The sequence below is a fragment of the Pseudophryne corroboree genome, chromosome 4 (genome assembly GCF_028390025.1).
Source record: "Pseudophryne corroboree isolate aPseCor3 chromosome 4, aPseCor3.hap2, whole genome shotgun sequence".
In the NCBI taxonomy this organism is placed as follows: Eukaryota; Metazoa; Chordata; class Amphibia; order Anura; family Myobatrachidae; genus Pseudophryne; species Pseudophryne corroboree.
Window position 1 is genome coordinate 17,651,738 of NC_086447.1, and position 16,781 is coordinate 17,668,518.

Consider the following 16,781-nt stretch of genomic DNA (forward strand, 5'->3'; position numbering starts at 1 on the left):
TTGTACATTTTGCATTGCTCTTCTGGTGACAATGTAGCTTGTTTTTGTCAATTACCATTTCAGTAATAGGGTAAAGAAAATTAAGTGGATTTCTGAAAGAAAACAATGCTGTCAATATACTATTAAAACAAATTAAAATGTTAAAAGTTATTGTACTTTAAGTAAAAATAAAAGAGTCAAAATATCAATTCCAGTTTTGGAAGAATTTAATTAACAAAAAAATAAGTGCAAATAGCAGAGGATGGCTTCGATCCACCGACCTCTGGGTTTTGGGCCCAGCACGCTTCCGCTGCGCCACTCTGCTGCTCATGTAAGTGTCGGAGATCCTGAAGTACTCACTCATCATGTGAAAGTACCAATGTGTTTCTTCGTTGGTCAATGGAAGAAAAATCTTGCAAAACTCTCCAGATTATTGCCTTTTTAACCTTTTTCTAGGAAACTTTCTAGATGAATGCTTTTTAGCCTTTGTCAGTACATGCTTTTGCAAGCTGTCTCTGTGGCGCAATCGGTTAGCGCATTCGGCTGTTAACCGAAAGGTTGGTGGTTCAATCCCAACCAGGGAAGTAATTGACCTTGTGATCAAATTTTGCTGATCTTTAAGTAGACAAGTCAAAATTTCAAACCACCTCTTATGGTGTAGGGTACCTGGCCTTCTCTGATGCAATCAGAGTCATATTTGATTAAGTCATTTTATAAAAAAACAGGAAGCACAATTTAGCTTGGGGTTGCAGAGAAAAAAAATTATGCAGGCAGAGAAATCCAATTGAGTGATTAATCAGCTCTCCATTTTATGGCTTTATTTTTATGCTAACACATTTGCTCTCTGAAAAGTGTCCACAAAGCCAAGTCTCTGATTAACACCTTTGTAGGAATGGTTTTTCACCTATTACTGATTAAAACTTGCTTCATTGGAAAGGCAGCAAGATGCATCCTCATTACAATGTCCACTGAAATAATACAGGTTGACACCAGGAAACATAAACCTCACTGCATCCTTGCTGCTTTCTCAAGTGGGAATCTGTTTAATGTGAAAACCAGGTGATATCTAATCAGCACACAGGTAAGAAGTTAAGAAAATCTTTCTTTAAGGGTGAAGATGTTTCTCACAAAATCGTTGCCCCAATTCATCATTGAAATTCAAGATGGAAAGATGATTTTGAAATATCAATTGTACATTTTGTATTGCTCATCTGGTGACAATGTAGCTTGTTTTTGTCAATTACCATTTCAGTAATAGGGTAAAGAAAATTAAGTGGATTTCTGAAAGAAAACAATGCTGTCAATATACTATTAAAACAAATTAAAATGTTAAAAGTTATTGTACTTTAAGTAAAAATAAAAGAGTCAAAATATCAATTCCAGTTTTGGAAGAATTTAATTAACAAAAAAATAAGTGCAAATAGCAGAGGATGGTTTCGATCTACCGACCTCTGGGTTTTGGGCCCAGCACGCTTCCGCTGCGCCACTCTGCTGCTCATGTAAGTGTCAGAGATCCTGAAGTACTCACTCATCATGTGAAAGTACCAATGTGTTTCTTCGTTGGTCAATGGAAGAAAAATCTTGCAAAACTCTCCAGATTATTGCCTTTTTAACCTTTTTCTAGGAAACTTTCTAGACGAATGCTTTTTAGCCTTTGTCAGTACATGCTTTTGCAAGCTGTCTCTGTGGCGCAATCGGTTAGCGCATTCGGCTGTTAACCGAAAGGTTGGTGGTTCAATCCCAACCAGGGAAGTAATTGACCTTGTGATCAAATTTTGCTGATCTTTAAGTAGACAAGTCAAAATTTCAAACCACCTCTTATGGTGTAGGGTACCTGGCCTTCTCTGATGCAATCAGAGTCATATTTGATTAAGTCATTTTATAAAAAAACAGGAAGCACAATTTAGCTTGGGGTTGCAGAGAAAAAAAATTATGCAGGCAGAGAAATCCAATTGAGTGATTAATCAGCTCTCCATTTTATGGCTTTATTTTTATGCTAACACATTTGCTCTCTGAAAAGTGTCCACAAAGCCAAGTCTCTGATTAACACCTTTGTAGGAATGGTTTTTCACCTATTACTGATTAAAACTTGCTTCATTGGAAAGGCAGCAAGATGCATCCTCATTACAATGTCCACTGAAATAATACAGGTTGACACCAGGAAACATAAACCTCACTGCATCCTTGCTGCTTTCTCAAGTGGGAATCTGTTTAATGTGAAAACCAGGTGATATCTAATCAGCACACAGGTAAGAAGTTAAGAAAATCTTTCTTTAAGGGTGAAGATGTTTCTCACAAAATCGTTGCCCCAATGCATCATTGAAATTCAAGATGGAAAGATGATTTTGAAATATCAATTGTACATTTTGTATTGCTCATCTGGTGACAATGTAGCTTGTTTTTGTCAATTACCATTTCAGTAATAGGGTAAAGAAAATTAAGTGGATTTCTGAAAGAAAACAATGCTGTCAATATACTATTAAAACAAATTAAAATGTTAAAAGTTATTGTACTTTAAGTAAAAATAGAAGAGTCAAAATATCAATTCCATTTTTGGAAGAATTTAATTAACAAAAAAATAAGTGCACATAGCAGAGGATGGTTTCGATCCACCGACCTCTGGGTTATGGGCCCAGCACGCTTCCGCTGCGCCACTCTGCTGCTCATGTAAGTGTCAGAGATCCTGAAGTACTCACTCATCATGTGAAAGTACCAATGTGTTTCTTCGTTGGTCAATGGAAGAAAAATCTTGCAAAACTCTCCAGATTATTGCCTTTTTAACCTTTTTCTAGGAAACTTTCTAGATGAATGCTTTTTAGCCTTTGTCAGTACATGCTTTTGCAAGCTGACTCTGTGGCGCAATCGGTTAGTGCATTCGGCTGTTAACCGAAAGGTTGGTGGTTCAATCCCACCCAGGGACGTAATTGACCTTGTGATCAAATTTTGCTGATCTTTAAGTAGACAAGTCAAAATTTCAAACCACCTCTTATAGTGTAGGGTACCTGGCATTCTCTGATGCAATCAGAGTCAGATTTGATTAAGTCATTTTATAAAAAACAGGAAGCACAATTTAGCATGGGGTTGCAGAGAAAAAAAATTATGCAGGCAGAGAAATCCAATTGAGTGATTAATCAGCTCTCCATTTTATGGCTTTATTTTTATGCTAACACATTTGCTCTCTGAAAAGTGTCCACAAAGCCAAGTCTCTGATTAACACCTTTGTAGGAATGGTTTTTCACCTATTACTGATTAAAACTTGCTTCATTGGAAAGGCAGCAAGATGCATCCTCATTACAATGTCCACTGAAATAATACAGGTTGACACCAGGAAACATAAACCTCACTGCATCCTTGCTGCTTTCTCAAGTGGGAATCTGTTTAATGTGAAAACCAGGTGATATCTAATCAGCACACAGGTAAGAAGTTAAGAAAATCTTTCTTTAAGGGTGAAGATGTTTCTCACAAAATCGTTGCCCCAATGCATCATTGAAATTCAAGATGGAAAGATGATTTTGAAATATCAATTGTACATTTTGCATTGCTCTTCTGGTGACAATGTAGCTTGTTTTTGTCAATTACCATTTCAGTAATAGGGTAAAGAAAATTAAGTGGATTTCTGAAAGAAAACAATGCTGTCAATATACTATTAAAACAAATTAAAATGTTAAAAGTTATTGTACTGTAAGTAAAAATAAAAGAGTCAAAATATCAATTCCAGTTTTGGAAGAATTTAATTAACAAAAAAATAAGTTCACATAGCAGAGGATGGTTTTGATCCACCGACCTCTGGGTTATGGGCCCAGCACGCTTCCGCTGCACCACTCTGCTGCTCATGTAAGTGTCAGAGATCCTGAAGTACTCACTCATCATATGAAAGTACCAATGTGTTTCTTCGTTGGTCAATGGAAGAAAAATCTTGCAAAACTCTCCAGATTATTGCCTTTTTAACCTTTTTCTAGGAAACTTTCTAGATGAATGCTTTTTAGCCTTTGTCAGTACATGCTTTTGCAAGCTGTCTCTGTGGCGCAATCGGTTAGCGCATTCGGCTGTTAACCGAAAGGTTGGTGGTTCAATCCCACCCAGGGACGTAATTGACCTTGTGATCAAATTTTGGTGATCTTTAAGTAGACAAGTCAAAATTTCAAACCACCTCTTATAGTGTAGGGTACCTGGCCTTCTCTGATGCAATCAGATTTGATTAAGTCATTTTATAAAAAACAGGAAGCACAATTTAGCATGGGGTTGCAGAGAAAAAAAATTATGCAGGCAGAGAAATCCAATTGAGTGATTAATCAGCTCTCCATACTATGGCTTTATTTTTATGCTAACACATTTGCTCTCTGAAAAGTGTCCACAAAGCCAAGTCTCTGATTAACACCTTTGTAGGAATGGTTTTTCACCTATTACTGATTAAAACCTGCTTCATTGGAAAGGCAGCAAGATGCATCCTCATTACAATGTCCACTGAAATAATACAGGTTGACACCAGGAAACATAAACCTCACTGCATCCTTGCTGCTTTCTCAAGTGGGAATCTGTTTAATGTGAAAACCAGGTGATATCTAATCAGCACACAGGTAAGAAGTTAAGAAAATCTTTCTTTAAGGGTGAAGATGTTTCTCACAAAATCGTTGCCCCAATGCATCATTGAAATTCAAGATGGAAAGATGATTTTGAAATATCAATTGTACATTTTGCATTGCTCTTCTGGTGACAATGTAGCTTGTTTTTGTCAATTACCATTTCAGTAATAGGGTAAAGAAAATTAAGTGGATTTCTGAAAGAAAACAATGCTGTCAATATACTATTAAAACAAATTAAAATGTTAAAAGTTATTGTACTTTAAGTAAAAATAAAAGAGTCAAAATATCAATTCCAGTTTTGGAAGAATTTAATTAACAAAAAAATAAGTGCACATAGCAGAGGATGGTTTCGATCCACCGACCTCTGCGTTATGGGCCCAGCACGCTTCCGCTGCACCACTCTGCTGCTCATGTAAGTGTCAGAGATCCTGAAGTACTCACTCATCATGTGAAAGTACCAATGTGTTTCTTCGTTGGTCAATGGAAGAAAAATCTTGCAAAACTCTCCAGATTATTGCCTTTTTAACCTTTTTCTAGGAAACTTTCTAGATGAATGCTTTTTAGCCTTTGTCAGTACATGCTTTTGCAAGCTGTCTCTGTGGCGCAATCGGTTAGCGCATTCGGCTGTTAACCGAAAGGTTGGTGGTTCAATCCCAACCAGGGACGTAATTGACCTTGTGATCAAATTTTGCTGATCTTTAAGTAGACAAGTCAAAATTTCAAACCACCTCTTATGGTGTAGGGTACCTGGCCTTCTCTGATGCAATCAGAGTCATATTTGATTAAGTCATTTTATAAAAAACAGGAAGCTCAATTTAGCATGGGGTTGCAGAGAAAAAAAATGATGCAGGCAGAGAAATCCAATTGAGTGATTAATCAGCTCTCCATTTTATGGCTTTATTTTTATGCTAACACATTTGCTCTCTGAAAAGTGTCCACAAAGCCAAGTCTCTGATTAACACCTTTGTAGGAATGGTTTTTCACCTATTACTGATTAAAACTTGCTTCATTGGAAAGGCAGCAAGATGCATCCTCATTACAATGTCCACTGAAATAATACAGGTTGACACCAGGAAACATAAACCTCACTGCATCCTTGCTGCTTTCTCAAGTGGGAATCTGTTTAATGTGAAAACCAGGTGATATCTAATCAGCACACAGGTAAGAAGTTAAAAAAATCTTTCTTTAAGGGTGAAGATGTTTCTCACAAAATCGTTGCCCCAATGCATCATTGAAATTCAAGATGGAAAGATGATTTTGAAATATCAATTGTACATTTTGCATTGCTCATCTGGTGACAATGTAGCTTGTTTTTGTCAATTACCATTTCAGTAATAGGGTAAAGAAAATTAAGTGGATTTCTGAAAGAAAACAATGCTGTCAATATACTATTAAAACAAATTAAAATGTTAAAAGTTATTGTACTGTAAGTAAAAATAAAAGAGTCAAAATATCAATTCCAGTTTTGGAAGAATTTAATTAACAAAAAAATAAGTGCACATAGCAGAGGATGGTTTTGATCCACCGACCTCTGGGTTATGGGCCCAGCACGCTTCCGCTGCACCACTCTGCTGCTCATGTAAGTGTCAGAGATCCTGAAGTACTCACTCATCATATGAAAGTACCAATGTGTTTCTTCGTTGGTCAATGGAAGAAAAATCTTGCAAAACTCTCCAGATTATTGCCTTTTTAACCTTTTTCTAGGAAACTTTCTAGATGAATGCTTTTTAGCCTTTGTCAGTACATGCTTTTGCAAGCTGTCTCTGTGGCGCAATCGGTTAGCGCATCCGGCTGTTAACCAAAAGGTTGGTGGTTCAATCCCACCCAGGGACGTAATTGACCTTGTGATCAAATTTTGGTGATCTTTAAGTAGACAAGTCAAAATTTCAAACCACCTCTTATAGTGTAGGGTACCTGGCCTTCTCTGATGCAATCAGATTTGATTAAGTCATTTTATAAAAAACAGGAAGCACAATTTAGCATGGGGTTGCAGAGAAAAAAAATTATGCAGGCAGAGAAATCCAATTGAGTGATTAATCAGCTCTCCATACTATGGCTTTATTTTTATGCTAACACATTTGCTCTCTGAAAAGTGTCCACAAAGCCAAGTCTCTGATTAACACCTTTGTAGGAATGGTTTTTCACCTATTACTGATTAAAACTTGCTTCATTGGAAAGGCAGCAAGATGCATCCTCATTACAATGTCCACTGAAATAATACAGGTTGACACCAGGAAACATAAACCTCACTGCATCCTTGCTGCTTTCTCAAGTGGGAATCTGTTTAATGTGAAAACCAGGTGATATCTAATCAGCACACAGGTAAGAAGTTAAAAAAATCTTTCTTTAAGGGTGAAGATGTTTCTCACAAAATCGTTGCCCCAATGCATCATTGAAATTCAAGATGGAAAGATGATTTTGAAATATCAATTGTACATTTTGCATTGCTCATCTGGTGACAATGTAGCTTGTTTTTGTCAATTACCATTTCAGTAATAGGGTAAAGAAAATTAAGTGGATTTCTGAAAGAAAACAATGCTGTCAATATACTATTAAAACGAATTAAAATGTTAAAAGTTATTGTACTGTAAGTAAAAATAAAAGAGTCAAAATATCAATTCCAGTTTTGGAAGAATTTAATTAACAAAAAAATAAGTGCACATAGCAGAGGATGGTTTTGATCCACCGACCTCTGGGTTATGGGCCCAGCACGCTTCCGCTGCGCCACTCTGCTGCTCATGTAAGTGTCAGAGATCCTGAAGTACTCACTCATCATGTGAAAGTACCAATGTGTTTCTTCGTTGGTCAATGGAAGAAAAATCTTGCAAAACTCTCCAGATTATTGCCTTTTTAACCTTTTTCTAGGAAACTTTCTAGATGAATGCTTTTTAGCCTTTGTCAGTACATGCTTTTGCAAGCTGTCTCTGTGGCGCAATCGGTTAGCGCATTCGGCTGTTAACCGAAAAGTTGGTGGTTCAATCCCACCCAGGGACGTAATTGACCTTGTGATCAAATTTTGGTGATCTTTAAGTAGACAAGTCAAAATTTCAAACCACCTCTTATAGTGTAGGGTACCTGGCCTTCTCTGATGCAATCAGATTTGATTAAGTCATTTTATAAAAAACAGGAAGCACAATTTAGCATGGGGTTGCAGAGAAAAAAAATTATGCAGGCAGAGAAATCCAATTGAGTGATTAATCAGCTCTCCATACTATGGCTTTATTTTTATGCTAACACATTTGCTCTCTGAAAAGTGTCCACAAAGCCAAGTCTCTGATTAACACCTTTGTAGGAATGGTTTTTCACCTATTACTGATTAAAACTTGCTTCATTGGAAAGGCAGCAAGATGCATCCTCATTACAATGTCCACTGAAATAATACAGGTTGACACCAGGAAACATAAACCTCACTGCATCCTTGCTGCTTTCTCAAGTGGGAATCTGTTTAATGTGAAAACCAGGTGATATCTAATCAGCACACAGGTAAGAAGTTAAGAAAATCTTTCTTTAAGGGTGAAGATGTTTCTCACAAAATCGTTGCCCCAATGCATCATTGAAATTCAAGATGGAAAGATGATTTTGAAATATCAATTGTACATTTTGCATTGCTCTTCTGGTGACAATGTAGCTTGTTTTTGTCAATTACCATTTCAGTAATAGGGTAAAGAAAATTAAGTGGATTTCTGAAAGAAAACAATGCTGTCAATATACTATTAAAACAAATTAAAATGTTAAAAGTTATTGTACTTTAAGTAAAAATAAAAGAGTCAAAATATCAATTCCAGTTTTGGAAGAATTTAATTAAAAAAATAAGTGCACATAGCAGAGGATGGTTTTGATCCACCGACCTCTGGGTTATGGGCCCAGCACGCTTCCGCTGCGCCACTCTGCTGCTCGTGTAAGTGTCAGAGATCCTGAAGTACTCACTCATCATGTGAAAGTACCAATGTGTTTCTTCGTTTGTCAATGGAAGAAAAATCTTGCAAAACTCTCCAGATTATTGCCTTTTTAACTTTTTTCTAGGAAACTTTCTAGATGAATGCTTTTTAGCCTTTGTCAGTACATGCTTTTGCAAGGTGTCTCTGTGGCGCAATCGGTTAGCGCATTCGGCTGTTAACCGAAAGGTTGGTGGTTCAATCCCACCCAGGGACGTAAATGACCTTGTGATCAAATTTTGCTGATCTTTAAGTAGACAAGTCAAAATTTCAAACCACCTCTTATGGTGTAGGGTACCTGGCCTTCTCTGATGCAATCAGAGTCATATTTGATTAAGTCATTTTATAAAAAACAGGAAGCACAATTTAGCATGGGGTTGCAGAGAAAAAAAATGATGCAGGCAGAGAAATCCAATTGAGTGATTAATCAGCTCTCCATTTTATGGCTTTATGTTTATGCTAACACATTTGCTCTCTGAAAAGTGTCCACAAAGCCAAGTCTCTGATTAACAACTTTGTAGGAATGGTTTTTCACCTATTACTGATTAAAACTTGCTTCATTGGAAAGGCAGCAAGATGCATCCTCATTACAATGTCCACTGAAATAATACAGGTTGACACCAGGAAACATAAACCTCACTGCATCCTTGCTGCTTTCTCAAGTGGGAATCTGTTTAATGTGAAAACCAGGTGATATCTAATCAGCACACAGGTAAGAAGTTAAGAAAATCTTTCTTTAAGGGTGAAGATGTTTCTCACAAAATCGTTGCCCCAATGCATCATTGAAATTCAAGATGGAAAGATGATTTTGAAATATCAATTGTACATTTTGCATTGCTCATCTGGTGACAATGTAGCTTGTTTTTGTCAATTACCATTTCAGTAATAGGGTAAAGAAAATTAAGTGGATTTCTGAAAGAAAACAATGCTGTCAATATACTATTAAAACAAATTAAAATGTTAAAAGTTATTGTACTGTAAGTAAAAATAAAAGAGTCAAAATATCAATTCCAGTTTTGGAAGAATTTAATTAACAAAAAAATAAGTGCACATAGCAGAGGATGGTTTTGATCCACCGACCTCTGGGTTATGAGCCCAGCACGCTTCCGCTGCGCCACTCTGCTGCTCATGTAAGTGTCAGAGATCCTGAAGTACTCACTCATCATGTGAAAGTACCAATGTGTTTCTTCGTTGGTCAATGGAAGAAAAATCTTGCAAAACTCTCCAGATTATTGCCTTTTTAACCTTTTTCTAGGAAACTTTCTAGATGAATGCTTTTTAGCCTTTGTCAGTACATGCTTTTGCAAGCTGTCTCTGTGGCGCAATTGGTTAGCGCATTCGGCTGTTAACCGAAAGGTTGGTGGTTCAATCCCACCCAGGGACGTAATTGACCCTGTGATCAAATTTTGGTGATCTTTAAGTAGACAAGTCAAAATTTCAAACCACCTCTTATAGTGTAGGGTACCTGGCCTTCTCTGATGCAATCAGATTTGATTAAGTCATTTTATAAAAAACAGGAAGCACAATTTAGCATGGGGTTGCAGAGAAAAAAAATTATGCAGGCAGAGAAATCCAATTGAGTGATTAATCAGCTCTCCATACTATGGCTTTATTTTTATGCTAACACATTTGCTCTCTGAAAAGTGTCCACAAAGCCAAGTCTCTGATTAACACCTTTGTAGGAATGGTTTTTCACCTATTACTGATTAAAACTTGCTTCATTGGAAAGGCAGCAAGATGCATCCTCATTACAATGTCCACTGAAATAATACAGGTTGACACCAGGAAACATAAACCTCACTGCATCCTTGCTGCTTTCTCAAGTGGGAATCTGTTTAATGTGAAAACCAGGTGATATCTAATCAGCACACAGGTAAGAAGTTAAGAAAATCTTTCTTTAAGGGTGAAGATGTTTCTCACAAAATCGTTGCCCCAATGCATCATTGAAATTCAAGATGGAAAGATGATTTTGAAATATCAATTGTACATTTTGCATTGCTCTTCTGGTGACAATGTAGCTTGTTTTTGTCAATTACCATTTCAGTAATAGGGTAAAGAAAATTAAGTGGATTTCTGAAAGAAAACAATGCTGTCAATATACTATTAAAACAAATTAAAATGTTAAAAGTTATTGTACTGTAAGTAAAAATAAAAGAGTCAAAATATCAATTCCAGTTTTGGAAGAATTTAATTAACAAAAAAATAAGTGCACATAGCAGAGGATGGTTTTGATCCACCGACCTCTGGGTTATGGGCCCAGCACGCTTCCGCTGCACTACTCTGCTGCTCATGTAAGTGTCAGAGATCCTGAAGTACTCACTCATCATATGAAAGTACCAATGTGTTTCTTCGTTGGTCAATGGAAGAAAAATCTTGCAAAACTCTCCAGATTATTGCCTTTTTAACCTTTTTCTAGGAAACTTTCTAGATGAATGCTTTTTAGCCTTTGTCAGTACATGCTTTTGCAAGCTGTCTCTGTGGCGCAATCGGTTAGCGCATCCGGTTGTTAACCAAAAGGTTGGTGGTTCAATCCCACCCAGGGACGTAATTGACCTTGTGATCAAATTTTGGTGATCTTTAAGTAGACAAGTCAAAATTTCAAACCACCTCTTATAGTGTAGGGTACCTGGCCTTCTCTGATGCAATCAGATTTGATTAAGTCATTTTATAAAAAACAGGAAGCACAATTTAGCATGGGGTTGCAGAGAAAAAAAATTATGCAGGCAGAGAAATCCAATTGAGTGATTAATCAGCTCTCCATACTATGGCTTTATTTTTATGCTAACACATTTGCTCTCTGAAAAGTGTCCACAAAGCCAAGTCTCTGATTAACACCTTTGTAGGAATGGTTTTTCACCTATTACTGATTAAAACTTGCTTCATTGGAAAGGCAGCAAGATGCATCCTCATTACAATGTCCACTGAAATAATACAGGTTGACACCAGGAAACATAAACCTCACTGCATCCTTGCTGCTTTCTCAAGTGGGAATCTGTTTAATGTGAAAACCAGGTGATATCTAATCAGCACACAGGTAAGAAGTTAAAAAAATCTTTCTTTAAGGGTGAAGATGTTTCTCACAAAATCGTTGCCCCAATGCATCATTGAAATTCAAGATGGAAAGATGATTTTGAAATATCAATTGTACATTTTGCATTGCTCATCTGGTGACAATGTAGCTTGTTTTTGTCAATTACCATTTCAGTAATAGGGTAAAGAAAATTAAGTGGATTTCTGAAAGAAAACAATGCTGTCAATATACTATTAAAACAAATTAAAATGTTAAAAGTTATTGTACTGTAAGTAAAAATAAAAGAGTCAAAATATCAATTCCAGTTTTGGAAGAATTTAATTAACAAAAAAATAATTGCACATAGCAGAGGATGGTTTTGATCCACCGACCTCTGGGTTATGGGCCCAGCACGCTTCCGCTGCGCCACTCTGCTGCTCATGTAAGTGTCAGAGATCCTGAAGTACTCACTCATCATGTGAAAGTACCAATGTGTTTCTTCGTTGGTCAATGGAAGAAAAATCTTGCAAAACTCTCCAGATTATTGCCTTTTTAACCTTTTTCTAGGAAACTTTCTAGATGAATGCTTTTTAGCCTTTGTCAGTACATGCTTTTGCAAGCTGTCTCTGTGGCGCAATCGGTTAGCGCATTCGGCTGTTAACCGAAAAGTTGGTGGTTCAATCCCACCCAGGGACGTAATTGACCATGTGATCAAATTTTGGTGATCTTTAAGTAGACAAGTCAAAATTTCAAACCACCTCTTATAGTGTAGGGTACCTGGCCTTCTCTGATGCAATCAGATTTGATTAAGTCATTTTATAAAAAACAGGAAGCACAATTTAGCATGGGGTTGCAGAGAAAAAAAATTATGCAGGCAGAGAAATCCAATTGAGTGATTAATCAGCTCTCCATACTATGGCTTTATTTTTATGCTAACACATTTGCTCTCTGAAAAGTGTCCACAAAGCCAAGTCTCTGATTAACACCTTTGTAGGAATGGTTTTTCACCTATTACTGATTAAAACTTGCTTCATTGGAAAGGCAGCAAGATGCATCCTCATTACAATGTCCACTGAAATAATACAGGTTGACACCAGGAAACATAAACCTCACTGCATCCTTGCTGCTTTCTCAAGTGGGAATCTGTTTAATGTGAAAACCAGGTGATATCTAATCAGCACACAGGTAAGAAGTTAAGAAAATCTTTCTTTAAGGGTGAAGATGTTTCTCACAAAATCGTTGCCCCAATGCATCATTGAAATTCAAGATGGAAAGATGATTTTGAAATATCAATTGTACATTTTGCATTGCTCTTCTGGTGACAATGTAGCTTGTTTTTGTCAATTACCATTTCAGTAATAGGGTAAAGAAAATTAAGTGGATTTCTGAAAGAAAACAATGCTGTCAATATACTATTAAAACAAATTAAAATGTTAAAAGTTATTGTACTTTAAGTAAAAATAAAAGAGTCAAAATATCAATTCCAGTTTTGGAAGAATTTAATTAACAAAAAAAATAAGTGCACATAGCAGAGGATGGTTTCGATCCACCGACCTCTGGGTTATGGGCCCAGCACGCTTCCGCTGCGCCACTCTGCTGCTCATGTAAGTGTCAGAGATCCTGAAGTACTCACTCATCATGTGAAAGTACCAATGTGTTTCTTCGTTGGTCAATGGAAGAAAAATCTTGCAAAACTCTCCAGATTATTGCCTTTTTAACCTTTTTCTAGGAAACTTTCTAGATGAATGCTTTTTAGCCTTTGTCAGTACATGCTTTTGCAAGCTGTCTCTGTGGCGCAATCGGTTAGCGCATTCGGCTGTTAACCGAAAGGTTGGTGGTTCAATCCCAACCAGGGACGTAATTGACCTTGTGATCAAATTTTGCTGATCTTTAAGTAGACAAGTCAAAATTTCAAACCACCTCTTATGGTGTAGGGTACCTGGCCTTCTCTGATGCAATCAGAGTCATATTTGATTAAGTCATTTTATAAAAAACAGGAAGCACAATTTAGCATGGGGTTGCAGAGAAAAAAAATGATGCAGGCAGAGAAATCCAATTGAGTGATTAATCAGCTCTCCATTTTATGGCTTTATTTTTATGCTAACACATTTGCTCTCTGAAAAGTGTCCACAAAGCCAAGTCTCTGATTAACACCTTTGTAGGAATGGTTTTTCACCTATTACTGATTAAAACTTGCTTCATTGGAAAGGCAGCAAGATGCATCCTCATTACAATGTCCACTGAAATAATACAGGTTGACACCAGGAAACATAAACCTCACTGCATCCTTGCTGCTTTCTCAAGTGGGAATCTGTTTAATGTGAAAACCAGGTGATATCTAATCAGCACACAGGTAAGAAGTTAAGAAAATCTTTCTTTAAGGGTGAAGATGTTTCTCACAAAATCGTTGCCCCAATGCATCATTGAAATTCAAGATGGAAAGATGATTTTGAAATTTCAATTGTACATTTTGCATTGCTCTTCTGGTGACAATGTAGCTTGTTTTTGTCAATTACCATTTCAGTAATAGGGTAAAGAAAATTAAGTGGATTTCTGAAAGAAAACAATGCTGTCAATATACTATTAAAACAAATTAAAATGTTAAAAGTTATTGTACTGTAAGTAAAAATAAAAGAGTCAAAATATCAATTCCAGTTTTGGAAGAATTTAATTAACAAAAAAATAAGTGCACATAGCAGAGGATGGTTTTGATCCACCGACCTCTGGGTTATGAGCCCAGCACGCTTCCGCTGCGCCACTCTGCTGCTCATGTAAGTGTCAGAGATCCTGAAATACTCACTCATCATGTGAAAGTACCAATGTGTTTCTTCGTTGGTCAATGGAAGAAAAATCTTGCAAAACTCTCCAGATTATTGCCTTTTTAACCTTTTTCTAGGAAACTTTCTAGATGAATGCTTTTTAGCCTTTGTCAGTACATGCTTTTGCAAGCTGTCTCTGTGGCGCAATCGGTTAGCGCATTCGGCTGTTAACCGAAAGGTTGGTGGTTCAATCCCACCCAGGGACGTAATTGACCCTGTGATCAAATTTTGGTGATCTTTAAGTAGACAAGTCAAAATTTCAAACCACCTCTTATATAGCAGAGAAATCCAATTGAGTGATTAATCAGCTCTCCATACTATGGCTTTATTTTTATGCTAACACATTTGCTCTCTGAAAAGTATCCACAAAGCCAAGTCTCTGATTAACACCTTTGTAGGAATGGTTTTTCACCTATTACTGATTAAAACTTGCTTCATTGGAAAGGCAGCAAGATGCATCCTCATTACAATGTCCACTGAAATAATACAGGTTGACACCAGGAAACATAAACCTCACTGCATCCTTGCTGCTTTCTCAAGTGGGAATCTGTTTAATGTGAAAACCAGGTGATATCTAATCAGCACACAGGTAAGAAGTTAAGAAAATCTTTCTTTAAGGGTGAAGATGTTTCTCACAAAATCGTTGCCCCAATGCATCATTGAAATTCAAGATGGAAAGATGATTTTGAAATATCAATTGTACATTTTGCATTGCTCTTCTGGTGACAATGTAGCTTGTTTTTGTCAATTACCATTTCAGTAATAGGGTAAAGAAAATTAAGTGGATTTCTGAAAGAAAACAATGCTGTCAATATACTATTAAAACAAATTAAAATGTTAAAAGTTATTGTACTTTAAGTAAAAATAAAAGAGTCAAAATATCAATTCCAGTTTTGGAAGAATTTAATTAACAAAAAAATAAGTGCACATAGCAGAGGATGGTTTCGATCCACCGACCTCTGGGTTATGGGCCCAGCACGCTTCCGCTGCGCCACTCTGCTGCTCATGTAAGTGTCAGAGATCCTGAAGTACTCACTCATCATGTGAAAGTACCAATGTGTTTCTTCGTTGGTCAATGGAAGAAAAATCTTGCAAAACTCTCCAGATTATTGCCTTTTTAACTTTTTTCTAGGAAACTATCTAGATGAATGCTTTTTAGCCTTTGTCAGTACATGCTTTTGCAAGCTGTCTCTGTGGCGCAATCGGTTAGCGCATTCGGCTGTTAACCGAAAGGTTGGTGGTTCAATCCCACCCAGGGACGTAATTGACCTTGTGATCAAATTTTGCTGATCTTTAAGTAGACAAGTCAAAATTTCAAACCACCTCTTATGGTGTAGGGTACCTGGCCTTCTCTGATGCAATCAGAGTCAGATTTGATTAAGTCATTTTATAAAAAACAGGAAGCACAATTTAGCATGGGGTTGCAGAGAAAAAAAATTATGCAGGCAGAGAAATCCAATTGAGTGATTAATCAGCTCTCCATTTTATGGCTTTATTTTTATGCTAACACATTTGCTCTCTGAAAAGTGTCCACAAAGCCAAGTCTCTGATTAACACCTTTGTAGGAATGGTTTTTCACCTATTACTGATTAAAACTTGCTTCATTGGAAAGGCAGCAAGATGCATCCTCATTACAATGTCCACTGAAATAATACAGGTTGACACCAGGAAACATAAACCTCACTGCATCCTTGCTGCTTTCTCAAGTGGGAATCTGTTTAATGTGAAAACCAGGTGATATCTAATCAGCACACAGGTAAGAAGTTAAGAAAATCTTTCTTTAAGGGTGAAGATGTTTCTCACAAAATCGTTGCCCCAATGCATCATTGAAATTCAAGATGGAAAGATGATTTTGAAATATCAATTGTACATTTTGCATTGCTCTTCTGGTGACAATGTAGCTTGTTTTTGTCAATTACCATTTCAGTAATAGGGTAAAGAAAATTAAGTGGATTTCTGAAAGAAAACAATGCTGTCAATATACTATTAAAACAAATTAAAATGTTAAAAGTTATTGTACTTTAAGTAAAAATAAAAGAGTCAAAATATCAATTCCAGTTTTGGAAGAATTTAATTAACAAAAAAATAAGTGCACATAGCAGAGGATGGTTTCGATCCACCGACCTCTGGGTTATGGGCCCAGCACGCTTCCGCTGCGCCACTCTGCTGCTCATGTAAGTGTCAGAGATCCTGAAGTACTCACTCATCATGTGAAAGTACCAATGTGTTTCTTCGTTGGTCAATGGAAGAAAAATCTTGCAAAACTCTCCAGATTATTGCCTTTTTAACTTTTTTCTAGGAAACTATCTAGATGAATGCTTTTTAGCCTTTGTCAGTACATGCTTTTGCAAGCTGTCTCTGTGGCGCAATCGGTTAGCGCATTCGGCTGTTAACCGAAAGGTTGGTGGTTCAATCCCACCCAGGGACGTAATTGACCTTGTGATCAAATTTTGCT

The 16,781-nt window shown here is 36.8% G+C and overlaps 14 non-coding genes across 14 annotated transcripts; 8 read left to right on the top strand and 6 right to left on the bottom strand.

Moving 5' to 3' along the window:
• Window positions 1–2,568: 2,568 nt before the first annotated feature.
• TRNAM-CAU (transfer RNA methionine (anticodon CAU)) lies at window positions 2,569–2,640 on the bottom strand. Its single transcript has one exon. It is a non-coding gene; the product is annotated as a tRNA-Met (tRNA).
• Window positions 2,641–3,993: 1,353 nt separating this feature from the next.
• Window positions 3,994–4,067, top strand: TRNAN-GUU (transfer RNA asparagine (anticodon GUU)). Its single transcript has one exon. It is a non-coding gene; the product is annotated as a tRNA-Asn (tRNA).
• Window positions 4,068–7,482: 3,415 nt separating this feature from the next.
• Window positions 7,483–7,556, top strand: TRNAN-GUU (transfer RNA asparagine (anticodon GUU)). The gene has a single exon. It is a non-coding gene; the product is annotated as a tRNA-Asn (tRNA).
• Window positions 7,557–8,640: 1,084 nt separating this feature from the next.
• On the top strand, window positions 8,641–8,714 carry TRNAN-GUU (transfer RNA asparagine (anticodon GUU)). Its single transcript has one exon. It is a non-coding gene; the product is annotated as a tRNA-Asn (tRNA).
• Window positions 8,715–9,549: 835 nt separating this feature from the next.
• On the bottom strand, window positions 9,550–9,621 carry TRNAM-CAU (transfer RNA methionine (anticodon CAU)). The gene has a single exon. It is a non-coding gene; the product is annotated as a tRNA-Met (tRNA).
• Window positions 9,622–9,807: 186 nt separating this feature from the next.
• TRNAN-GUU (transfer RNA asparagine (anticodon GUU)) lies at window positions 9,808–9,881 on the top strand. Its single transcript has one exon. It is a non-coding gene; the product is annotated as a tRNA-Asn (tRNA).
• Window positions 9,882–12,129: 2,248 nt separating this feature from the next.
• TRNAN-GUU (transfer RNA asparagine (anticodon GUU)) lies at window positions 12,130–12,203 on the top strand. Its single transcript has one exon. It is a non-coding gene; the product is annotated as a tRNA-Asn (tRNA).
• An 830-nt stretch (window positions 12,204–13,033) lies between these two features.
• On the bottom strand, window positions 13,034–13,105 carry TRNAM-CAU (transfer RNA methionine (anticodon CAU)). The gene has a single exon. It is a non-coding gene; the product is annotated as a tRNA-Met (tRNA).
• Window positions 13,106–14,200: 1,095 nt separating this feature from the next.
• On the bottom strand, window positions 14,201–14,272 carry TRNAM-CAU (transfer RNA methionine (anticodon CAU)). The gene has a single exon. It is a non-coding gene; the product is annotated as a tRNA-Met (tRNA).
• A 186-nt stretch (window positions 14,273–14,458) lies between these two features.
• TRNAN-GUU (transfer RNA asparagine (anticodon GUU)) lies at window positions 14,459–14,532 on the top strand. Its single transcript has one exon. It is a non-coding gene; the product is annotated as a tRNA-Asn (tRNA).
• Window positions 14,533–15,255: 723 nt separating this feature from the next.
• Window positions 15,256–15,327, bottom strand: TRNAM-CAU (transfer RNA methionine (anticodon CAU)). Its single transcript has one exon. It is a non-coding gene; the product is annotated as a tRNA-Met (tRNA).
• A 186-nt stretch (window positions 15,328–15,513) lies between these two features.
• TRNAN-GUU (transfer RNA asparagine (anticodon GUU)) lies at window positions 15,514–15,587 on the top strand. Its single transcript has one exon. It is a non-coding gene; the product is annotated as a tRNA-Asn (tRNA).
• Window positions 15,588–16,422: 835 nt separating this feature from the next.
• TRNAM-CAU (transfer RNA methionine (anticodon CAU)) lies at window positions 16,423–16,494 on the bottom strand. The gene has a single exon. It is a non-coding gene; the product is annotated as a tRNA-Met (tRNA).
• Window positions 16,495–16,680: 186 nt separating this feature from the next.
• On the top strand, window positions 16,681–16,754 carry TRNAN-GUU (transfer RNA asparagine (anticodon GUU)). The gene has a single exon. It is a non-coding gene; the product is annotated as a tRNA-Asn (tRNA).
• The last annotated feature ends 27 nt before the right edge of the window (window positions 16,755–16,781 follow it).